This window comes from Nicotiana tabacum, chromosome 6 (assembly GCF_000715075.1).
Source record: "Nicotiana tabacum cultivar K326 chromosome 6, ASM71507v2, whole genome shotgun sequence".
Lineage (NCBI taxonomy): Eukaryota > Viridiplantae > Streptophyta > Magnoliopsida > Solanales > Solanaceae > Nicotiana > Nicotiana tabacum.
Window position 1 is genome coordinate 183,362,677 of NC_134085.1, and position 6,115 is coordinate 183,368,791.

At 36.1% G+C, this 6,115-nt stretch overlaps 1 long non-coding RNA gene across 1 annotated transcript; it reads right to left on the reverse strand.

Moving 5' to 3' along the window:
• Positions 1–1,299: 1,299 nt before the first annotated feature.
• Positions 1,300–5,191, reverse strand: LOC142182129 (uncharacterized). Its single transcript, XR_012711040.1, has 2 exons — positions 5,050–5,191; positions 1,300–1,494 (listed from the first exon to the last, which is right to left on the reverse strand). It is a non-coding gene; the product is annotated as an uncharacterized LOC142182129 (long non-coding RNA).
• Between the last annotated feature and the right edge of the window lie 924 nt (positions 5,192–6,115).

Sequence of the window (6,115 nt, forward strand, 5' to 3'; positions counted from 1 at the left end):
ACCCATCCTGAGCCCATGCTCATTTACTAGGTGAACGAATCCGTTCATTCCTCATGGACATCCACTAAAATACACGACAATATCTCCCCATTTCAAAGTTATGTTGTATCCTTCTTCATATCAAGCAGCTCCTTTCCGTCATATCAAATCTCCCGCGGTATGCTAGCCAATATTTCAAATTACGCTCGTGGACCCAATCACCGTCCACTAAAATTCCCACACCACTCTAACTTTTCCTCAAGGTGTGTAGTTATCCTGCCACTGATCCCATATGCTATTCTGCCACTCTCCCACTTTGGGCAAACTCACTTATTTAAGAAACTACTCGACTTCCGCTTCTTACACCTGGCCTTCTAGAAGTTTAACCACCGCATGACACTTCCCACATGTCCTTCCTCATCCTTTGCTGCCCAGTTTTTGCCTTAGATCAATATATATATCTCTGTAGCACTTGAACCAATAGACCGCTACTAACTTTATACTTTTTCGAAGATCATGTTTTCTCGAGCCGTTGACATTAGAAACATCGACTCAATCCTGAACAATTATAGTTTGTTTGCCTTTCCTCCGCCGGGAATGAAATACCGAGTCTCTGAATCATGTACTGAGTAGGCCTCCTTTTAGGCCATTCACTGCCCCGACATATTGGTAAGTATCCTACCATCACATCAATACTGGGCGATAGCAACGCACGATTCGTCAAAACATCGATGCCAAATCTCGAAACCTTAGGTAATACTGATACTAAGCTGAAACAACAGAACGACCTTCTACAAGGTGATGACAATAGCCCAAACAACTACGTAGCGAGAAACATCCCGCACCACATCTATAGTACTATTACAATTCCTCAATTCCCGATTTATAATAAGCGCTTCGCGTTGCATAAGATTGAGTAGGAAGGAAACAGTGGCATAAGCTTCAAAGGAATCAAACCGCACGATGAGAAATCAAGAAGGGAAGTGCTCCTAATAGCCCTGTAGCCTCTTGAAGATAAGTATAGACGTCTCCGTACCGATCAGCAAGACTTTACTAGACTCGCTCATGACTCGTGAGACCTATGGGAACCTAGTGCTGTAATACCATGTTGTCAAGACCCAAAATCCATCGAAGGTCGTGATGGCACCAGACACCTCGGTCAGGCAAGCCAACATTGAGTAATTAATTAAACTCTCATTTTAATATTGTAGGAACCATAATTTCCTTTAATTTAACTAGTAAAAGGTAATCATTACTGAATAGATAAAATGTTTACAACTTTTAATATTAAATATACCATAATCATCCCAGAACACGGTGTCACAAGTGCATGAGCAATAACTAGGAAATCAAATGAAGTACAATAACTGTCCGCAATACAGATTTGGACAGGAAGTAAATACAATACATGAAAAAGACTATGCTGACTGCGGGTCGCCTCGAGAGATGCAGCTCACCTAAGTCTCCGTATCATCCATGCTACTACGCCCATTAGGCCGTTAGAGGTACATGTGCCTGTGCAATAAAAATGCACAACAAGTGTAACATGAGTACAAAAACAACGTGTACTCAGTAAGTATCCCATCTAATCTCGAAGAAGTAGTGACGAGAGGTCGACTTCGACACTTACTAGTGGTCCAATGATAATATACCAATAATTTAATAAATTGAGAATTTTCATAAAAATGACGGTAACTCAAATAGCATGAGGCAAGTAAACAATTCTTTCATTTATAGGAAATTCCCAAATTTATTTTCATCATTTATACATTCATCTCAGGCCAAGGAGAAACAAATATCGACATCTATGAATTTCAAGGCAAGCAATACAAGCTGACGCAAATTATGCCGAGGTCATATGACTCGATCCAACAAATATTTAAATTGTGCACTGCCAGAGGGTCGAATGTCGCGAACCATAGATGCATCAATTACCCCGCTCGTGAATCATACATGCGACGTGGTTAAATATAAATAAACAATCACCCCGCTCACGAATCATACATGTGAGGCAGGTACACATAGAAACACGCATTCAAACAGTCAATCAAGACTTCATCAGGGAAAAACAATTACCCAAAGAAATAGCAATTCTCTTTAACGGTCAAGAAAATGATGTTTAATTCTTTTAGAAGTTCATTTACCAATTCAATATGATTTAAGCATTTTAAATCGACAACAAGATTCCAAATATTACAAGTAGAACATGCTTTTGGGTCCTAGACTGCCCAAACTTATGCATAATAGTAGCTACGCACGGACTCTCGTCACCTTGTGCGTACGTAGCCCCCACAAATAGGAGCACATATCCAATTAATTTACCTATGGGGACAATTCCCTCTTACAAAGTTAGAAAGGAGACTCACCTCACTCCGAAGACCACTTTCCAGTCCAAGATTATGCTCAAACCCTCAATTCGGTGTCGAACAATCGAAAACTAATGAAATAGTGTAAACTAATCAATACATGTTCAAAAATTCATATTCCAACTATTAAGGTGATTACCCAACCCTAAATGTAAGATTCCTAAAATTCACCCCCGAACCCACGTGCCCGGATTCCGAAACTTTTCGAAGAAAGTTGTTACCCATAACCTTATGAAGTCAAATATATGATTTTTACCAAATTCCATAATCATTTTCATGGTCAAATCTCACTTTTATACAAAACCTAAGTTTTCATCTAAAGTCTTGATTTCACCAATTTTTACATGTTAATCAAGCCATAATCTATGTATTAAACTCATGTTGTGTAGAAATTACTTACCTCAAAGTGCTAGGTGAAAACCCTCTTCCAAAGGCTCCAAAAATTGCCCAAATCCTAGACTCAAAACTCAAAAATGAGTAAAAAATGGCTGACTTCCGTTTTCAGGCATTTTGCCTAGGCAAGTCGCATGTATGAAATGTGACTTTGCCTGATTTTCGGGCAAAAAATGAACTACTACCATCCTTCACTCAACGGACAATAATTGTCTGTACAAATGTCCAAATAATGAATGGTTTAATTTTCTGGAAACTAGAATCGAAGAACTACAATTTTTATGCTTTGCACATTTTTAGATTCTTTATAGATTTCGAGATATAAGCTTCCAAAATAAGCTCCTCGCATCAGAAATTTCTGGGGAAATTGCAGAATAGCTTTACCAGCCTTCATTCAGTCGATCATAACTTTATGTATAGATATTCAAATGATGAATGGTTTATCTATCTGAAAACTAGAATGCAAGAGCTACACCTTTGATGTTTTGCAAATTTTCAGATTCCTTATAGATTGCAAGATATGAGTTTCCAAAATTGACTCCTCGCATTAGAATTTTTCTGGCGAGCAGCTGCTGCAACAGATTTCAGCAGCTTTTCTTTGTCTGAAATCCATTCCGTTAACCTTCCGAATCCCCCTAAGGCTCTTGAGACCTTAACCAATTATACCAATATATCCCAAAACATGATACAAACTCGCTTGAGGCCTCAAATCACATCAAACAACGTCGAAATCATGAATCGCACTCCAATTCAAGCTTAATGAACTTTAAAATTTCAAACTTCTACTTTCGTTGCTTAAACCTATCAAATCACGTACGATTGACCTCAAATTTTGCACACAAGTAATATTTGACATTACGGACCTACTCCAATTTTCGGAATCAGAATCCGACCTAGATATCAAAAAGTCCATTTTCGGTCAAACTTCTCAAAACCTTCAAATTTCTATCTTTAGCCAAATGACTCCAAAATGACCTACGGACCTCCGAATTCACTTTCGATCGCGCTCCCAATACCAAAATCACCATACATAGCTATTTTCTGACTCAGAATCCCAAAAGGAGACAGCATTGAAATGCACTTCAACCCAAATTTATGAAATTCTTCCAAAAATGCTAACTTCCACAATAGGGGCCAAAACACTCTCGGTCACCCAAAACCCGATCCGGGCATATGCCCAAGTCCGAAATTATCATACGAACCTGTTGGAACCTTCAAATCCCGATTTCGAGGTCGTTTTCTCAAAAATCCAATCCTAGTAAATTCTCCCAACTTAAAGCTTCCAAAATGAGAATTTTCTTTCCAAATCAATTCCAAACTTCCCGAAATTCAATTTCGACCACGCGTACAAGTGGTAATACCTGAAGTGAAGCTGCTCATGACCTCAAACTGCCAAACGGCGCAATAGAGCTCAAAACGACCGGTCGAATCGTTACACTTAACTCCAACATCTGGAGACTTACATAACAAAAGATAAAGAAAGAAGGAGCATATAAGTAACAATACACAAAATATAAACAAACAATTAAAAATCCAAATTTTACAGCTATGGGGCTCATGTCCCTTGGAAGTGCAAAGGTAAAATTCCTCACTGACTTAAGTGATTTGCTTAATTACCTTTGCATTTGACAATTTGTGTCTTTTAAGTCTAAAGCTCGAGCACACACAAAATGAGAAAGAAATATCTACATGTCTATTTAGTTTCGTTAGAATACTCTTTTTTATAGTCTTAAAGATAATATGAAAAGATATATTCCTATACTTCCCTACAAATTTAGAGGTGAACTCTGACTTGAATGAAATTGATTTTTTCCATAAAGAACTCAGAAGGTCCAAAGCAGCCCTATCTTTGTTTCAAGAAGAAGTTGCAGGCATGGTGTTGGATCCACTGAACCCTCAACCCTATTCTTTATGAATTGTTGAAGACCTATAAAATGTCACGTTTTTTTAAAGGAATATTGTGTAGATATAACAATATAAATCAGTACTTTTTATAATAAAAATTTTCAAACAAGTACGGAGGTAGAGTAGTAATCAATAGCAACCAATACAAATAATAAATAAGTTAATAACTACTTCTCTATGTAGTTATCTTAATTTATTGTCACTTATGAGAAAGAAAAGATCCAAACATTTTAACCAACCTAAATAAATGACTGCCGAAACATACTTACATAGAGATTATAAAGCACTGTATGAGATAAGAATATACAAAATAATATCTTGTCTGTACAAATATACTTAAAACGTATTTAATTGAAGCAAGAGAATAAACAAAGATTCTTATACGAATATATGATATGGTACTTACCCGGAGCATCTTTCCAACATTGCTCGCATCATAAATTCTATGAACACAAGAAAATCTTTGTGGATTATTTGGAGGAAAATATGGTAAAAAAATACAACCCGAAGGACATCTTCTTCTTAATTGTTTGCAAGCCGTAAGTTGTAGTATCAAAAATAATCCAGCTTATCAATTTCACATGAATTATTTTATAATGTTTAATTAGTAGGGCCCACTAGTTAGATGATTTGGCCACAAATCTCTTAAAGCTTGCCACCTAATAAAAAAAAAACTTATGAGTCATCTTAAGTTACAAGGGGGGCTGCCATGTTTTGGGATGGTTAGTATTATCCAAAATGTTGATTTAATTAATTAGGTAATGACCTGTTACCCGATAATTAATAAATTACCCATGTAATTAAAACATCCATGTAAAAGAATGCACTTATATTCTCAACTTATAATTTTCCTAATCTCATATAAAGAGTATAAATTTTCGTACGCTCAATTCTTAAAATGGTAAAAAGATAACCTTCTTTTCTTGTAACAAAATAATTTCTATCTTTATAATAAAGAAAATCTGATAAATGTTTCTCATATTATGTGTATAATTTAAAAGATATTTCAAAATAGTAATATTAATAACTATATAAAATCATATTTTTCAAATTTTTTACTTAAATATTCCACTCAAAATATCATATCAAATGTATATGACGGTATTAAGGTTGTTAAACTTACGGGGTATAACACTCAGGGACTTCTAAGCAGTACACATACCAGAGGGGCAGAACTTAATAACCTAAGAATAAGTGAGAGTGCTTGATAGGATTTGAAAGAGTTTGGTAAATAGTATAAAGAAGGGTCTTAGGAGTGAAAAGATTTTCTTAAAATCAGTACTAATTTAGTGGTAAAACAGCAGTTGGAAAAGCATGGGAAACAATTTGCAATCAGAACACTAGTCATAGAACAAACAGCTTTAGAAAACACTTTGGCAAACAGTTTCCACACAAGGAAAGAGGAGTTAGGGACACATAGAATACACCTTGGTGGAGCACATAAACAACAGGGTGCATAGAGTTCTTAAGGG